The sequence below is a fragment of the Gavialis gangeticus genome, unplaced genomic scaffold (assembly GCF_001723915.1).
Source record: "Gavialis gangeticus isolate Ggan-Ray unplaced genomic scaffold, GavGan_comp1, whole genome shotgun sequence".
NCBI lineage: Eukaryota > Metazoa > Chordata > Crocodylia > Gavialidae > Gavialis > Gavialis gangeticus.
The window spans coordinates 60,237,172-60,257,000 of NW_017729025.1; the positions used below are offsets into that span (position 1 = coordinate 60,237,172).

Here is a 19,829-nt window from a genome sequence, read left to right on the forward strand (position 1 = left end):
GACCTCCAGGGGAAAGAGTTCAAGTCGTGAGTATGTGCAAGCCCTGTGGGTTCTTAAGGGCCAAAGTCAGAAATGAATTTGCAAGAATATAATAAGTAAAATGATATATATTGTTTTCTTTATATTTGCCAAGGACAATAACAACATTAGACAGAACACATATTCAGGTTCACATGTTTCCCCACTTCAAAAAGTACTTAAATGCAAAGTGTCAATATAACTCTTAGGAAAAAAAAAAATTAAGTCCTTCTTGATTGAAGAAGCCTGTGCTCCAAACTGAAAATCTTGCTTTCAGTATTGCAGAGATGATTTGCTCTCTTCTGGTCCTTCAGACAGCAGCAGTTGCTTTCTAAGGCCCATGAGAATATGAACAGTCTCACAACGCCCTTAATCAAGGGGTTAAAGGCTAAACGTACAAGTTTATTCTCCAGCAACAGTACAAAATCAATCCTTCTTCCTCTGTCTACTCTCTTTGCAGTTACTTTCTTTTCCCTCTAAACAGGGGCAGGGCCTGCTTATCCTCTGCCATACCCACGAGCCTGCACCAAGTAGAACCCAGCTTATGGGGGTTACATGTGCACCAGCTAAGATTTCCAGGCAAGGTCCCACTGGAGAGTAATGGGAAAAGGCCTAGGAGTGGTGTGAGGCCAGGCCTTAAAGGAGGAACCCTTCGTTCCTGGGAAGTGGAGGAGGCCAGCCAGCTGGCCACAACTAGAAGATCTGGCAGGCTGAGCTGGGCCCCAGGAAACTGGTAGGAGAGAGCAACTCTGCCAGAAGGGGTTGGAAATTGGAGGTGCTCAGGAGAAGTACAACTTTATTCCTATCCCCTTATCCCCCGTGTAAGAAAAAATGAAGCACGCCTATCAATCTGAGGCATCAAAAAGAAAGGAGACAAAGGAGAAGGCAATGAATTTTACCTCTGTGGCTTCCCTGGTGGCCTAGTGGCTAGGATTTAACACTTTCACTGCTATGGCCTGGGTTCAATTCCCAGTTAGGGAATGTGCCCTTTTAACCATTCAGCTTCCACAAAAGAAGGCTGAGGGGGGATCTAGTGGCCTGTTACAAACTAGTCAGAAGGGACCAGCAGGCATTAGGGGAGTCCCTGTTCCCCTGAACACTACCAGGAAATAATGGTTACAAGCTGGCAGAGGGTAAATTCAGATTAGACATCAGGAGGTGCTACTTCACTGTCAGGGCGGCTGGGATCTGGAATGAATGTCCAGGAGACGTGGTGCTGGGGGTCTTTAAGAGGAGACTAGATGTACACCTTGCTGGGGTCGTTTGACCCCAGTACCCTTTCCTGCCAAGGCAGGGGGTTGGACTTGATGATCTGCTCAGGTTCCTTCCGACTCTACTACTAACTATGAAACTAACTTGTTTCTTCTAGCTCTTCTCAATACTTGTCTTCCTTCTTCAGCTTCCTGCATCTTTCTTTGCAGCTCTCTTAGATCTTTCATTGTTTTACCCACCCATCTTCAGCCTTCCTTCCTGAAGAATTCTCCCATCCTCTTTTTCACCATCATCCACCATTCTTTGGTACTCCCAAAATATTTCTTCAGTGTTTGCCACCCCTCATACTTTCTCATGTATGCTTGACATATTTCTTCATCTTAGAACAGCTGCACATTTTACTTCCACAGTCCCTCCCAGGGGGCTCTTACCCTTCACTCTCATGGAGCTCTTACCAAGACTCATTTTCACCTTCAGCATCTGGTGATCACTAAAAAGTCACATGCATTGTTTCTTTCTTCCTTATCCCTATTTCTTTTGATGAAAGTCAGTTCTTGATTGTTTCTTTCCACTGGGGTCTGCTCTAGTCAAAACTATCCACACATCTCTACCAATTCTTCTTTTATTATGTTTGTTAACAGTCTGGATAAACTGTCTAAAGCTCCATTTCCTCCTTTCCCTATTCTGTCACCCACTTTGATTATATAATTGAAATCTCCCACTATTATGCACAGTCAATGTCTGAATATGACTATGTAAACCACAAGATTTCTAAGCAGCGCATTCCCTCCCTCCCTCTCCAGTGGTGCACATACACTGAAAAATTCTAATTGTGCTCCCCTGACTGATATTACCAATTTTTTTGCAATCTGCCACTGATGACTTCTGCCTACTTTGCTCTCAGCTCTGGGTTCTTGAATAATATTGCTACCCTTGCTACTTTGTTCTCATTTGTCCTTGACCACCAGAATGGTCCCCAACTCCACCTTTTCCTAAAGTGTTTATAATCCTCTCCCCTGATATACCACATTCCTTAAAAAAAAGTTTGTGTTACAAATAAATAGGTACCAAAATGCTGTATAAAAGTGTGTTTATGGAGTACTGGTACTGAAACTTGCAGCAGTTTTAAAAAAGGTGACATATAAATTCGGGCTGAACTAAGTATATGGGTTCTATATGCAAATTGCTACAGTAATATTTAATTTTAAGGTCATTGTTTTCAATTTGCTCCTTACTTCCATGAGCTCAGGGAGAACAGGGTCTGATAGTAAGGAGATGGTCATGAGGCTGCTGGGGAGGGGGGAGGGGAGGGCAGAGAGCAAAAGAGCTACCTGATGCTCTAGGTCTTTTTTCCTTGCTGCAGCAGTGGGAGGGTGTGGGGCAGAATTCAAGACAACTCTCCAATACTTACAGTCTATATCTGGAAAATTATAGCATATTTATAAATTTTCTATACATAGAATCTAATAATTTGGGGGTCATCATTGATTTGAGTAATGTAGTGAAATGTTCTGTAGGACTAAAGAAACAAACATCTTTTGAATATTTTTTACTTTTGTTGTGTTTTCAATACATAATGTATGATATAGGAAATATATGCACATTCCACTAAAGTTATATTTATCTTTGTTTCAATCTTAAACTGTATAATATAGCCCGAGGACCCTAGCATATTAGTGAAACTTGCAGTTTCTTTTTACCTGGAGAAAAATGTGTTGTGTTATATGTGATGCTGCACCACACCATCTACATGTCCCTTTTCAAAATCATAGATTCACCCATGTCCAGGGTATATTGTAAAATACACAAGGTAAAATTGTTTTTAGTGCTCTTTCTGTGAAGCCTTCCTTTCAGTGCACACTTTTTAAATTGTACAGTCAATGCAGCACGATGCCAGAGAATTCATTTTCCTGTTTAATATGTAGAATCTGAGATAAACACTTTGCACCTTTTAACCTTTACATAAAAGGACTATCTTCTCTGCATTCCATAAGTTAAGCAGATAACATGTTTTAGCAGTATCTTTTTTATTATTTCCTTTTAAAATGTCATACTGGGAGACTTCCTTAAATTGTAAGAAGATGGAAGCACACTGGTAAAAATACCAAATGCCAGAAAATGGTAATATTAAGTTTGTACATATACTTTTTAATTTTGCTTCTTGCATATACCTACTACAATATAATTTTTAATTTATAGCATCTCATAGTTCCAAAAGATTACAAGTTATATATATTTTTAAGCCAATGCCTTGTAAGGACCTCTGCGTAAATGACTTCAGTAGACTGTCTCTGGGATACAAATAGTAATTTACTGTACTGAAGGTGTTACCCATTTGTAATTAAAGCTGTAGAAGAGAATTATATAAATTTATACTATCATTTGAACTATACCAAGTGATCCTTTAGGCATCTTAGGCATAAGAAGGCAGTTAAAGATTAACATGCTACCTCAACGTTGGCAGTTCCTGACTTCTGAAAGCAAATTAGTAGGTCTGATTTTCAGAGGCTTTTCATCTGGAAGCTTCCATTGATGTGAAATGGGATAGTGCATGCTCAGTACATCTGGAATCTGGCACAATGTTATTCAACATGGCACTTTTAATGGCATATTATACTCTTGAGCAAAGCAAGAGAGGGCGGCAGGATGACAGGGATGCAGCTTGCAGAGAGAGAAACTACTGGCAAATGAACAACCCCTATTAATGAGAGTAAAACCAAGCAATAGAGCAAAGTGACTTTAAGAGGGATGCTTAGAGGTGATCAGAAGGAGGAGTCAGCAGGTATATATACTGAGTCCTTGGGGACAAGAGTTATTCTAACTTGATAGTGCAAGGAAAAGGAGCTTTGCTGAGAGGCCTGCGTAGCACTAAGTAGTTTCATAGTTGTATCTAATTGTGTTTGCAGCCATAAGACTTGGAAGTGGCTACAGGAGAGGAAGAAGGTCATGGTGCATGCTAGGGAAGGACACCTGCATTTTGGAGCTGAGGACCAGGAGCCTAGTACAGTATATTGAGGTAGGGCCAGGGGGTCTAATGAAAAGTACAGTCAGTGTGGGGAGTTCTACAGCGTGAGTGGACCCTGTCTAAAGACTCTGATAGAGTGAGTTAGATGAGGCCAGTTGGATAGATTATTGTGCTTTGCTGTATGAAAAGAGGTTAAACTGGATTGGCCCAGTGATGAGCAGGATAGAACAAGTACCTAGGGCCAAACTCTATTTTTCTGAGAGCAGCCTCCCAAATATCTCTTACATCAAGGTGTGGTAGATGAGTAGACAAGGAAGTATACTGGCAAGACAGTGGGAGAACAGGCTTAGTATGGTTACTAGGGGGACCACAGCCACTGTCAGAGGTGGGACCTGTAACAAGGTCTATATTTAAATGTCTAATTCTAACTTTTTTGTTCTAGGAGACCTTCTTTCCAATACAAAAGCTCATCTCAATAGACCTAACTATAACATATGGCACTTATAGAAGAACAGTATTTTTTGTCAAGTTCAACCTTAGGCCTCTTGCTTGTAGGGGTGATAAAACTTAAAATAACTATTATTTGCCTGAAAATACTGCCCTCATCCTCTGAGTGAACCACTTAATTTCTGTCCCTGCTTGAAATGAGTTCTCTGGTTATTTCTCTACTTTAGTCAGGAGGTGTTATTACAATCCATAGATGTATCTCAGCTAGCTTTAATCTACATCACCCAGGTATCAATAACAGTGAAGCCACAGCAGTATGGGCTTCTGTGCACGTTGTATTAGGCCATGAAGGACCCTGGGCACTCATTTGGGTGACGAATCTGCTCTGCAGCCTGAGACCAATATCCATGTTAACCCAGATATGCCTACAGATGCTGAAATACACTTCTCAACTGCAGTAGTGTCATAATCCTAAAAGGAAGGTGTGTGAAGAAATTAAAGTGGGGGGAATTGTACATCAAGAATGAAAGGGTAAGGGATCATCAGGAAACTACTTAACTTTTACTCTTATTAAGGAGCCAGGAACTGCAAGAAAGAACTCAGGTTCAAAGGGCATCTTTACATATGCTCTGGGGTGGGGATGGAGTGGCACTTTAATTGAAGTGGCTCTCGGGAGCCTCTCTAATTAAAGAGCCCACAGTGTCTTGTGTATTCAGTGTCCTGCACTTCAAAATGGTGGCAGGGGGACTTTAACTAGAGGGGCGCTTTAGTTAAAGTGCCCCACTGCCGTTTTGAAGCATGGGGACACTGAATACACGAGACACCAAGGCTGCTGGAGCATCCTAATTAGCGTACTCCAGCAGATGCATTTGAGCAGGTGTCCGGCAAATCTGAAGGTGCTGAAAGTGTTCATTTTGAAATTGCTATGGCAAGAAACAAACAGGTTGACTTAGCTGATGACTTACTATCTCTATTTATTTCCAGTTTCTGCAGTAAAAACTGCATAAGAATTTGGGTATCATGTCTATGCTTTAAAAGAGCAGTGCACTTCTTCCCTGAATTGAGAAGACTCCTGCTGAGATCTCACGTCCTGGTAAGACACAGTAATATACAAATAAACTATTTGTAAAGGCTAAATATCTTGAACAATGACAGTTTACTAACATCTGTGATTTTTTCCAACTGAAATAAGAGCACATTCCTAAAATTTCATTCCTATAAAAGAGCAGGTTAAGTAAAAGACCTGCAGATTTTATAAGAGACTAAGGGCTTATTTGTAGCTCCATATATTTTAAGAACATCCTCTTAGAAGAAATAGTAGAAATCAACCTGAAAACGTACTGAAATACAAACTTCATAGATCTTTAAATTGCAAAGATGTAGATGTTGTGACATGCATATAAAACCTGTCTTTGAGTTATTGCTTTGGCAGCTTCCTTCAGTATATTATATTAAACAAGTGTAAATCTTAGAGATGATCAGGAAGTCAAGTGGACACAAATGTATCAGTTGTTGCAACATGTATTGGGTATCCCAAAAGGCATAATACAAGAAGCAATTAGATTATTAATAGCTTTAAATGACCTCTTTTTTAGGTGTTTTGACTCTTAATTCGGGCATTGGCTGCCACTCTGTTCTAGAACCCTAATATGCCCCAGGTTACTAATATCCCATTAATCACTGATCTTTGTTACTGTTTGAAGGCGATCTATAGTGAATGTGGTAAACACCTTTTTGTCCATGAGGATTCCCCCTGCCCAGCTGGTTTCAATATAATTGTAACACCACTGAATTGCATTGTGCTTGTCCTCTGCATAAGTTCATAAGAGGAGAAGATACAAGCATCCCCTTGCCACACACAGGAGCTTGGCACAGTTGCAATACTGATACTTGAGTTGTATTAGGACTGCTCTTGGCTCCTACCAGCTGTAGATGGCAAGGGAGAACAGGATTCCTCCAGAGCAGGCTTAACTAGAGAACCCATGCTTCGTTCTTGTGGTGGCAAAAATGGACTCCAGTTGGGCTTTGGCTATGTGCAGTGGTTACACTTTGGTTGACCTAACCAGGGTTAGGTTAATTTAAGGGCCCATCTGTACAGAGATGGTGGAGTGGTGGGACCATGACACAGCGAGGCTGTGACAGCATGGGGCTGCAGAAGTGGGGCTCTGCCCTGGCCCCAGCCCTGCACTGTTGGGGTCATAGATTCATAGATTCATAGATTAAGGGTCGGAAGGGACCTAGTAGATCTTCTAGCCCGACCCCCCGCCAGGGCGGGAGAACAACAAAAAACCCCAAAAAGAGAAATGGGACTCAAACGAGTCCAGCCAGGTAGGCATCCAGCCTCTTCTTAAAGACCCCCAGGGTAGGGGCCAGCACCACTTCCCTTGGAAGTTGGTTCCAGCTCCTAGCCGCCCTAACCGTGAAGTAGTTTTTGCGGATGTCCAATCTATACCTCCTCTCCATCAGCTTGTGCCCATTACTCCTTGTTATGCCAGCGGGCGCTAGGGGAAACAGCGTCTCCCCCAAACCCTTCTGGTCCCCCCTAGTGAGTCTATAGACAGTCACCAGGTCCCCCCTTAGCCTTCTCTTGTGGAGGCTGAATAGGTTCAGGTCCCGCAGTCTCTCACTGTAGAGTCTGCCCTGTTGTCCCTGGATCATGCGGGTGGCCCTCCTCTGGACCCTCTCCATATTGTCCACATCCCTCTTGAAATGGGGCGCACAGAACTGGACACAATACTCCAGCTGTGGCCTGACCAGCGTCGCATAGAGGGGGAGGATCACCTCCTTGGCTCTACTCGAGATGCACCTGTGGATGCACGACAAGGTCCGGTTAGCCCTGCCAACCATGACCTCGCATTGTCGGCCCATGTTCATCTTGGAGTCAATAATGACTCCAAGATCCCTTTCTGCCTCCGTGCTCTCGAGTAAGGAGTTCCCCATTGTATAAGTGTGCTGCTGGTTCCTACTGCCCAAGTGCAGCACCCTGCACTTGTCCGTGTTAAAACGCATCCTGTTCCTGTTAGCCCACCCCTGTAACCTATCCAGATCCCTCTGCAATCTCTCGCTCCCTGCTAGCGTGCTCACCTCCCCCCAGATTTTAGTGTCATCAGCGAATTTAAACAGGTTACTTTCCACCCCATCATCCAGATCGCTGATGACACTGTCAGGGCCCTTTGATCTAGTGGTGCATGTGGGGCAGACAGACCAGGGTGCTTGGGTCTGGTGGTGGCAGCCAGGGGCAGGAGCTGCTAAGAAATGGAGTGTGCTGTGAGTCCAGTCCAGCCCATGGGCTGGATTTTGCCCACCCCTGATGTTCCCTTCCCCCAGCTTTGATTGAGTTCCCAACACAGCTCTCAGAACCAGTGAATGTGTGCATAAGCTGGAATCAATCTGCAATCATGCAGCTTAAAGTAGGCCATGTGATTGTAGATCGAGTACCACAAATGTGTGTATGCATCTTCTGAAAATTAGAATACCTTCAAAGGTATGTAATGGTCAGACCATGTACCTATGGATCAAGCCAAGCATAGAGCTGTGCCTTACCTGCACAGCTGAACCATAATTAGGAAAGCTAAGAACGCCATGGTGTGAGCGTGTTGGAGCGACCATGGTTCCAATGCAAACACGCTGGAGCAGACTTAGTGAATCTGAACTCTCCAGTGTGCTGCAGCATCTCATGTATGCAGTGTCCCTGCATTTCAAAGTGGTGGCGAGGCCTTTAGTAAAAGCTGCAGGGGTTTTAATTAAAGCAGCTCCTGAGAGCCACTCTAACCCTACCCCCCGCCCCACCCTGGAACACATGTATAGGTGCCTTTCAAGGCCAAAGGTTATAAGTTTAAGATATTTTCAGTAATAATTCATGAGGTTTACCTAATATATCTACACATAGGTTTAAAGAGGCCTTAGTTTGATTTAACATTATTGTAAGTGTTTCCATACAGGGGTTTAATGGACTTAATTAATCCACTTTAGATTCATGCCTTTATTTAATTTAAAATAATTTTCCTGCATTTCTTCTTGTAGACAGTTTGTTTGTTTTTTTTGAAAATAAATAATAGTAGATATATTGTAGCTATAATGATGTACTGGGGGAAAAATCGCTATATAAAAATTCCTGAATATATCATTTTCTACTATATGCATGCATCTACATGTTGCCGTATGGCACACTATGGTAATGTAGTGATTATATGTGTCTACACATGATCGCCAGCTCCGTCACCGTAGTGGCACACCCCCTAGGTATAGCATGCCACTATGGCAATGTAGCAGTGAAAACTAACCTTGTGCTGTGCACACAGTGCATTTACCAACCATACTGTGTTGTGTGCCCTATATTCCAAAAACACTGGATAAAATGTATTATCTCAGTTAACTGCAATGGTTATAAAGGAAAATTGTGGGGGAATTGGCTGAATAGTATGCAAACATGAATATGTATTTTATAGACATTTGTAGAGAGATGAAGAAAAATATCTAAACTTGCAAATTTGATCCTCCAGATTTTTGTATGTCAAACTCCTGTTGGCATCATTGGCCATGTCCCCATGAGCAGGGGTGTGCGGTTGCCACAGGAGGAAAAAAACAGTGGTACAAATTCACACCACTGCTTTTTTGCCTTGGTGCATGCCCCTGCACATTGGTTTAATGTGTGGAAAAATGCTCCAGATGCGTTAGGGGAAGCTGGAGCCAGCACCTGGGCTGGCCCCAGCAACCTTACCTAAGGTCCTGGGGGCCTCCCTGGGCTTCAGCAGTGGTGATCTGGGTGCACAGAGCCTGGCCAACAGCTGGAGCATGGCTCTGGCCAGTCAGTCTCTGGTTTCCGGCAGCACACATTGCCACCACACATGCCACCCTGCTTTTTTCTGGCACGGGGTTTTTTTGACACTGGGATCTCCTGGTGTCAAAAAACACACCGCACTGCAAATTGGCAACGTGGCAAATACCGGCATGTGCAGTTTGGAGTGCATTGGAGCAATGCAAACTACACAGCACACTTGTCTGGATGTGCCCATTAGGTACATCATACTGTTTTTGTAAAAATCTCTTGTAGGTGTTTCTACTTAAGCAACTCAATGGCTAACAATTATGTAAGTTAGATGTTTAAACTCCTTATACAATCGATGGTAACAATTAACTACCTCCAAATGACTTTCTAGATTATTTACTGTGTTGCCAGAAGGTGCCAGCAGGAACTCTTAGGTTTGTATGAACTCCTGCTTCTCCTCAGAACTTAGGTGTCCATGTCATGACTGCATATTAGGCACATCTGGTGTTACAAATTAAAGTGTCTAGAAGTGAGGCAGTTCTACCACACTGATAAAAGCATTAAGTTCAGTGCAAAGCACAGCACCCTACATTAACTCTAAAACATAGTCAGTGCTGCTAGTGATGGCTCTTCTCACCTTTTGCAAAAAAGCCTGCTCATTAGGCTCTTGCCCAGCGGGACAAAGGCTTGGGTTCTAGGCCCTCCTTAACTGATGGGGACTCAAGTCCCGTTCTCTTATTTATCAGGAAAATGCCTTAATCACCAGGCTGAGCTAGTGGCATAGAAGCCTCTTCTGATCACCCCTGTTGAAGCTGAGCCATTGGGAAACCAGGAATGCAAGTGTCACGGGGCCAGAAGGAAAACAAGAGGGAGCCTAATTCTGTAGCCTGGTGATGAAGGATACTTCCAGAAAAGAGGGAACTAGGTAGTGGTACTTCTTCCCCAGACTGCTTATTCATTTCTTTTGAGACTGTCGTTGATTTAAAAAAAATAGAAACAAATGTTGTAGCATGGACCAGAACCTAGAATTGATTTTTTTTTTTTTGCCAAAATCTGTCTATATTCCATTTGGCGTCTATGATCTGATCCATGGTTCCTACGCATTTATGTGATCCTGAACACAGCTTGCATTCAGCCATAGAAACAACCAGAGGGGTTTGTCTCATGGCAAATAGTGTTACTCACCATATACTTGTTCTCTGAGAGTGGTGCATCAGCCTCATGGCACTTCATCTGTTTGTGTTACAATTTTAATATCACTGAAGATTTTTTTTCTTTGTAGTAGAAGGAAGAAGGGTTCTGTGTTGTAATAAGATTGAATTCTTCCTTCTTCAGACATGTTTCCACACATACAATTATTTCTTTAAGTACTAATAATATCTTTTTCAAATTTAATTAACAGTTTACTAGTGGTTAAACTAAATAGCCATTTAGAGCTGTGGAAATGTAATTGCTCCACCATCTGGTCAGCTGTAATATTTTATTACAATAATATGATGAAAGCAATGTTTCTTACATACCTAACGAGTTACCACTCTGCATCCTACTTCAGAGGTGCTGGTTTGCTTGTTTTTGTTTTCAAATCTTCCTCAAAAGCAAGAACACGTTCCTGTCAGAGAGTGTTTGTAAATGGCTAACATAACAGGAATGATTCTTTTTTTTTTCTTACTTTTAAATTAATAGCTTAGATTTTTATAGATTATAAAAATAATTTTAATATTATTTTAAAATGAATAGGAGCTTTTTTTCTTGAACATGCTGGTAACGGCAGAATATGAAGCTGATTACTGAGCCTAGTCCTTCTGTATCATGTTTTTAATTTTTTCCCTTGCACAATAATTCTGGCTATTGGTCAGTGAGTAATGGACTGAATAAACTAGATGTCATTCAAAGGCGTATGTACCATTCTTTGTATTTACATTGCTAATTCAAATGGAAAGAGAAAACATTTTCATTCAGATGTAATAACTTGTAATTCATTTATCACAACAAATAATAGAACTGCAGTAACAGTTGTTACCTATTGCATTATGGAAATTTTCATATAAAAACAGCTCTTTTGCTGCAAATGACTAGAGATAGAGCCTTGATCTAACTGTGCTGCAAACACATTTACTCTTTTTTTTTAAAGAAAAAATTAGGGTTTTTTTTAATTTTCACATCTCTGGATTTGTTTATTACTGATTTAAAAAGTACATGTTTAGATGTTTCTTTATTAATCTTCATATTTTTTTAAATATAGGTATGTTAACTAACTTAAATATATTAATATGCAAATGAGATCTAAGGCCTTTTGAGATCTGAGGTCCTTTTGGCATCTCATCTGAAAGATGGCCTCCACAGTAGTATTGTACACTCCTAACATCAAGTTTGTTGACAAGTTTACCACTGGTTCAAAGGAAAACATGTCACTTCCTGAAATTATAATAGGTGAAAACCTGAACCCATTGAAGTGAATGAGATTTTTATCATTACTTTAAAGGAGTTAGAATTTCCCCTCAACCATGTGACAAACTGAGATATGGGTGCTGTGGATAAATGTAGTAAAGAGCCAACAGTCTTCACCTGGGTGGGCAAAATACAGCCCACGGGCCAGTTTCGACCTGCCAGGCAATTTCATCCAGTTCACAGGTGGAAGCCTACCAATGCACTGTATCTGACTCAGCCCTGGGCTGACCCTACAATGCTTGCATGGGGCAGAGTCCCACTCAGTCCCATGGGGGCAGCACATACTGTGCACCCACTCTCCCCTGCAGGATGGCCCTGACCTTGGCCTCACAGGTAGGGAGGTGGCGGTGCCAGCAGTGGGTGGGTAGGGGAAGCAGTGGGTAGGGGAGGAAGTGGCAGGATGTGGATGGGTGAGAGGGAAGCAGGGGTGGGTGGGAGCAAAGCAGCAACTGAGTGAGAATGTGGGGCCCATGCCAGTGCCCCAGGGCTGGGGCCCAAGGTGGGGCAGCAGGAACACAGAGCCCAGGTTAGTGTGGGCACAGGGCCTGCCTGGCTCCATTGCAAAGGGCTCCCCAGGGCTTGCATGCAGTTCCCAGGTTTTACCCATGAGCTGTGTGCCTCTAGGGTGAGCCCTGCATGATGGAGCCAGTAGGCTGGCCCCTCTCACTGCCACGTGCAGGTCATGGGGAATGATGAGGAGTTCGGCACTATGGAGCCAAGCCAGCTCTGCCCCCTCCCTGCTGCCATGACTGAGCCCCATGGCCTGCACCATTGGCTTCATTATTCAGGGCTCCCCCTGGTGTCACAGGGCTCAAGCAGAGAACCCAGGAACTGCATGCGAGCCCCACGTGATGAAGCTGGCAACCCAGCTGTATGCGGTTCTGGGACTTTCTGGGGCCATGCGCTGCCAGGGAGTTCCACCAGCTGTGGGTCATGAGCACCCTGAAGGCCCACCATCTGCTGCTGCCAACTGGCAGCAGGGGTTGTGCACAATGGGGGGGTGTTTGTAGGGGAGACCCACATGCACACCCCACCACACACATGCACCCACACCCCCCACACACCCACAGCACCTCACAAACCCCATACCCACCCCCGCACCTGCCTACACATCCCCCAAAATGCCCCCCATAAATCCCATATACACCCACAAACCCCATACCCCTCAAGCACTCCTCCACACCCCCACCTCCACAATATACAAGAGTAAGACTTCATTTTGAGCTAGGATGCAATCTCCTCTATATATACTATGTACACAAATCTGGACCAAATTTTTTTTTAATGAAATAAAAATCAAACATCTACTATAACATATTTTATTTTTTAATACATAATTTGGGATATTTTTGGTTCCAAGGTGGCAAGCCCTCCTCCCAAAAGGAGTATTTCTGGGGGCAAAGGTCAGGGTTTAGGGGGAGGACTTCCAGTCCCAAGATGGCAACCAGGAGGTGGGGCGCCTGTCAAGGGGCAGAGCTACCTTTGAGACCATCGACAACTCACGCAAACTCATTAAGTGGCCCTCCAACCAAAATAATTTTCCACCCCTGGTCTTCACTAACCAACTGTAATTGTGGCAGAACATAAAAATGAAGAGTTAATTAACAGAATCCTAGCCAGTTAGGGAAGAGAATTCTTCATGTTTCACTGGGCTCTTTTCTAATTTTTTACTTTATTTAAGAGTGTTTTTGGGGGTGATTTGCACACAGAATTTTGCAGGGGTCAGAGCATGCTTCTTCAGAGACTGACTTTTGGATTTGTTTTCTCATGAAATGTTTTGACACTTTCTGAAAGTTAGTGCTAATGTGGTGTTCACCTAGCACAGGATTGCCCAACTGGCAGTATTAACATGCAGCCAATAGGCTTCTACCCAACTGCCACTCCACCCATTGCTCTAGCAGTGGCATCAGCCAGCGTCTCTGGGCTCCGCCTACCTCCTCTGGCTTCTGGTCCCTGACCATACCTCTGGAGATGGAGTAGCACAGTGGAAGAATACAGGCTGCCCATGCTGCATGCACAGCAGAGAAGGGTGCTGGGCTGCATTCCCTGCACATTTGGAAAAGGAAGGAACCAGACTTCCTATGCTGTGTGTTGTAGATAGGCTGCCTGTGTGATGCACACTGCCAGAAGGGAGGCAGGGGTGCTGTGAGCATACCTGGGGTGAATGTAATTTATGTCTCTAGGAGTACGGACTGTGCATGGAGGATTGGGGAGCAGTCCCCAGGGAGCATGGCCCCAGGTTCTGTCCCATGCTGCATATGGCCCCCAGCTGTCCATAAGTTGAATGGCCCTGACCTAGCAGATAGTACACAGGAAAACTGAGCTTGAGTTCGATGCAAAAGAGCATGGGAGCCAGCAAGTTCCTCTCTGTAACCTTCAGCAGCAAGAAAGAAAGACTTAGCAGCTAGGGCTGTGTGAAACAGCACCGTTCCGATTTGACTTCCATTTCAATGATTTTACAGAACAGTGTTTCATTTAGAGTTTTGTTTCATTTTGAGAGAACTGTTCTGTTCCATTTCATCAAAACTGTTTTGCTGTTTCAATGCAGTTTCAGTGTTTCACCCACAGTTTATTATGGTAAAACATAAAATTTGGCAGGCAGGCAGATTGGGGACTCACCCACACCCCCAGGAGGGCTGTGGGAGCTTTGCCAGAGCCATCCTGGGGATGCAGGCCCCTGATCTGCCTGCCAGATGACAGACCGGTGCTGGGCACAGTCTGCACCCAGTGCTGGGAAGATTGGTGCTGCTGCTGGCCCCAGGCAGCAGGACCCGGCTCCTGTCCATCAGCAGGCAGATCAGGGGCATGCATCCCTGGGAGGACTCTGGCACTGCCCCTGCAGCCCTCCCGGGGTGCTGGCAAGCCCCCGATCTGCCTGCTAGCTGACAGGAGCTGGGTGCTGGAGCCAGCAGTGCTGGGGTAGATCAGCTTGTGTGGGGACCCACCACCCCAATCCCGGGATCATGGCGGTGTGTCCCCAGACGAGCTGATCTGCCCCAGCCCCATACCGGAGCTGGCTCGAGGAGGGTGCAGGGCCCGGGGCAGATCAGCTCATGCGGGGACCCTCCCCCACCCCAGGATTGGGGCCGTGGGGTCCCCGCACAAACTGATCTGCCTTGGCCCCACTGGCCCCAGGCAGCAGCACCCAGCTCCTCTCAGTCGGCAGGAAAACCCCTACAAAAGGTTTTTTGCATTTGAACCAAGGAAGGCACTTTCTGCTCAAAAGCTTGTCTACCATTGTCTTAGGACACTAAAATGTGCCTGCTCCTTTAAGGGCAGAAGCAGCCTTGCCAGAGGGCGCTGCAGGCTAGGTAGAGATCCATAGCTGCAGGTTGCCTGAACAATGGGCTAAAGAGGTAATTAGGCAGCACCTGCAGGTGGTCGGCTGACTGGACAGAGGCAGGGCCTTGGGTACATATAAACTGAAGGCTGGGGCTAGTAGGGTTCACTGTCTCTCTGGCAATTGCCAGGAGAAGGAGCTCCTACACAAGAGAGCTACCGGAGACATTTTGGTGCCTGCTTTGCTACCCTGATGTGCAGTAAGACTCCAGGAGCTCCCAAGGTATCTGGGGGTAAGGGGCACAGTATCCTAAGGGTGGAAGTTTGCCTCCTTAAAGGGGCAGAATATTGCCTTCATTGTTAATGCTATGTTATAGCCCAGGGGCTGGTGTTTGTGTTGTTTCTTTGCATTGGAGGGGTAGAATGAGGCTGTAAGGGGAGGTATGGAGGCCTCAGTGCCCAGGAGGGGAACGCAGTAATCTTGAGCGCCACCAGAAGTGGGTGTGGGGCCCAAGCAGTTAGGAAAGCCAGCAACAGGCAGAGGGTATGAGACGCAGGGCCAGAGGGCCTGGTGCCAGAAAGGTGCAGCAGACAGGGCTGGAGAGTCTAGCACTAGAGGGGCACACTCAGATGGGGCCATGGGCCCAGTGACCAGAAGAGAGCAATCAGAGCTAGTGCCTCAAAGCCAGGTCTAAGACTCTGGGCCTAGGTTAGAAGGCCTAGCCAGATTAAAGGAGTGGAGACTGAGTAGGCCAAGGCTCCAACAGAGGGAATAACATCAGTGTAATAGCCATGAGGCATGGGGCATGGTAAAGGGGAGTTTTGGAGGCACACAACTAGCTCATAAGACTCAAGGTGCCTGTGCGGCATAGTACTGGAGAGAGGTTCAGCAAAAGGTTCAAGAACCAGTGAGTTCTGGTGAGGTTCAGTGGACTGGGGCCACATGAAAAACCTGTGGGCAGCTTCCTGATTTATTTTACCAGCAAGATGTGGCAAGTGAGCATGGGTGACTGGTGCCTCCTGACTCAAGCCCCCCCCCAGTGGCCAGTCAGCAACTGGGTGGAGGGTCCCCCATGGCTCATCATGCTGACTGGGGCAGGGTTTCTTATTTGCACTTCTCCTGGTGCCCCCGTTCACCAGGGAAGCACTAGTGCTCCCACCTGCTCCCCCCCGCCTGTCGCCTAAGCGGGGAGCGCCGGCTGTTGGGGGGAGCACCAGCACCCTCGGGGGATGCACATGCACCCCCAGTGCATTGCCACCGCAGGTGAGACGAGAGTACTCTCGGGGTGGAGCTGGCATGGTTGTGGAGCTGCCAAGGGCATCATGGCCACCCTTGAGGATCCTGCCCCATGACAAACAGCTATTCTAATATACAATTCATTCTATAAAAGCTATTTTCTTGCATATTTCCTGGACCACCATAACTACAACAACACTCCAACCCTTATACATAACTCCTACAGTACACTTAATAGCTTCACACAGTCAGCATCTTGTAATAAGGAACTGAAAAGGATGCAACAGCCAATTCCATGGAACAGTGACAGTAATGATTATAGCACTGAAATTTTCCACACACAGAGGTTTTTGTCAAATCAAGATCTGCTTCAAAATGAAATCTTTCACCAAATTGTTAGTATTATCAAAATGGTCAGCTTTTTTTTATTAAAGTATACATAACATTTATCCAAATGTTTTGGTATGAACATACTGTTTAGGTAATGAAAGCATTTCCACAATTTATTTAAATACATTTAATGAAATATAATACATATTTTAATTAATAACTTCAGTTAAAAGCATCACAGAAAATGGTACCACAATTGGAAAATAGATGCATGTCAACAGCTACAATACAGAAACAAATACAACTTTGAAGTTTCAAAATTTACACACAATTATTTTGCTGTTTTCAGGCATTTTTTGTAGTGCTATTTAGGTCACTACTGATTTGGGTATGATTTATAACTAATGATCTATTGACTAAGGTTTCACATCACATCATCATTTACAAAGATTATTAGAAATCAAGCAGCTGAAAATGCAAAGCTCATTCTGCAGCTATTTATTATCCACAGATTTCTAGTCCTCCATACATTGTTAGTGTTAGGCTGGGGAAATCTTTGACAGAACAAGCAAAGGAATACAGTGTATGACTTGCATTAGTTATAGTGACAGATACATGTTAGTACCAAAAAGAGAAGTAAGATTGAGTCAAAAGGCATAGTAACTGGTAAAGTCTGTCACTTCAGTGTAGATATCAAATAGATGAATCACATAAAAATTTCTTCAGGCAGGGAAATAACATTAGGAACATACAATTAAAGACTTTAATTTTTTGTCTAAAAACGACTTGGTGGAATATTTACTGAAATTGTGTTAGACTTTGTTAGTTTACTAATAGAAGGCAAATTATAAACTCATGCCTCAGCTGGAAACTGAATCTGAGGGCTCATACAGATGTTCAGAAAGTCAGGGAAGGAATTGATCTAAGTGATGTGACTTTCTGTAAGCAGCCTAGGTTAGGCTGAGAGTGAGCAGTATATATGTTCGCCCTTTCAGGAGGCAGGGGGATCCATGCAGGTAGCTTTCACTAGCTGAAGCCCACAGGTAGAAGGCACTCCTGCATGCCGGTCAGCTCTCTGGGCTGCTAGAGACTGCCAAGCACAGCTGAGCACCCAGGTGCCCCCTGATTAGCTGCTGGGTGCAGGCAAGCAGTTCCCAACTCCCTGCCACATCACTGCAGACCCTCCCTGCATCCTGCCTGGAGGCTTCAAGAAAAGCCCCAGAGTGAATTTGCTCGCTCATGAATTGCATGACTGTATGCCCTAACCTGCTCATACCCCACCATGGTGCCCTACTGCCCATGCCCAAGCATGGAGACCCAAAAGCTGTGGTGTGTCCTGCTTGTCACCCTGCAGGACTCTCACCAGAGGCTATGGAACATCATGCACAGCCTTCTGGAAATGATCCAGCAGCTGGTTGCCATGCAACTCAGCTCCCTGCCTCTGAGCTAACAGCTGGACATCCTATGCAGGGCCAGTTACTATGCTCTGTGCCCACCAAGCATCCTGAACTGGGCTACTGACTTCCATATGACTGATGAAGACAAGGCCACCCAGGATGCCATGGATGCTGGGATACTCTGACACCACCTCCAGACCATCGAGCATCAGTTCTGGGCCCACACCACCAGCAGCAACTGGTGGGAGCAGATTGTCCTGGACAACTGGAACAACAAACTGTGGGTCCATACTTTCCTCATGCACTCGGCCACTTTCATGGACATTGTTACTCAGGTGGCTGCCAAACTGCATGCCAGGACATCAGCATGCAGCCACCTCTCACTCCAGAGAAGTGGGTGGTCTATCACCATCACTAAGCTGGTCACCTGCAGCATACTCTGCCACATCACCAACCTGTTCAGCATTGGCAAGTCCATGGCCAAAGAGGTCATCTGGGAGGTGTGCCTGGTCATCCAGAATGTCCTAACCAACTGCTTCATCCAGCTCATCAACCCACAGGAGGTGGTTGCTAGCTTCTACCACATGGACTTGCTCAACTGGACAGAAGTAGGTGTCCAGTTGAACAAGGCATCCACATCTCCATCTTCTGCCAACCCCATCCTCTGCCCACCCCAAGGCACCTGGGTGTTCATCAACAGCAAGGGCTATTGTTGACCACCAGGGTTTCTTCACTCACATCTTCACTGGCTGGGTGAGAGGTGCCCATGATGTCTGTGTCTTCCAACTCCCTGCTCCTCCCGATTGATGGGGAGCCAGTGCTAGATTCCAGGAGTCCCCAGTTTCATGTTTGGCAACACCATCATCCCTCTTTTCATCATCGGAGACCCAACTTACCCTCTCATGCCCTGGCTTATGAGGCCCTACATGGGGCAACTGGACTTCTGAAAGGAGCACTTCAGCTACTGCCTGAGTAGGTGCCACATAACTGTGGAGTGCACTTTTGGCCATCTCAAAGCATGTTGACAGACTCTTAGCACACACCTTGAGGTGGAGGAGGAGAACCTGTCAGGCCTCATCATTGCTGCACCCATCTTCCAAAACATTTGAGACAAGCAAGGGGGCTGTCTGTGAAGCCTGGGCACAGGAGGAATGGTGCACAAACTAGGCATAGTGCATTGTGCATGCATGGCACAGGGAGGCTGGAGAGAATGTGCCCCTGCCCCCCACTGATGTTGGGGACACCAGCCTCACACAGCAGCAGGGGGTCCATGTCTGTGCAGTCCTGGATGACTACCTCTGGGTCTGGATGACTACCTCTGGGACCAGGAGCGTGCCCCAGATGAGTAGGGCAGGAGGGCTTTGAGTCCCTGAGTGCCTGTACCCTGGCACTACGTGATGGATCTCCTGCCTTGGGCTCCTCTGGCCCTGTGTCCCAGGCAGTGCCATCTGCAACTCTGGCTGCCTAGACACTGTTCCCTACCCCTTTCCCCCACCATTCCCCTGAGGGGCACACACTGGGATGAAAGGCAATGCAAGGAAGAAGTGTTCCTCAATTTACAATGTTTCAGTTGCCAATTTTTTCTTGTTTTCAGTAAAGAAAACCTGTTGAATATTACCCATGTCACAACTTGGCCTTTCTTCCCATTGATGCAAACCTTTGAAGTGGGGCAGGGGAAGTTTGTGAAAGGGACAAAATAACTTGGAGGGGCAGTTAGGACAGGGAATG

General features: G+C 45.4%; 1 non-coding gene across 1 annotated transcript; it reads left to right on the forward strand.

Annotated features, from left to right (window-relative positions):
- Positions 1–927: 927 nt before the first annotated feature.
- On the forward strand, positions 928–999 carry TRNAE-UUC. The gene has a single exon. It is a non-coding gene; the product is annotated as a tRNA-Glu (tRNA).
- The last annotated feature ends 18,830 nt before the right edge of the window (positions 1,000–19,829 follow it).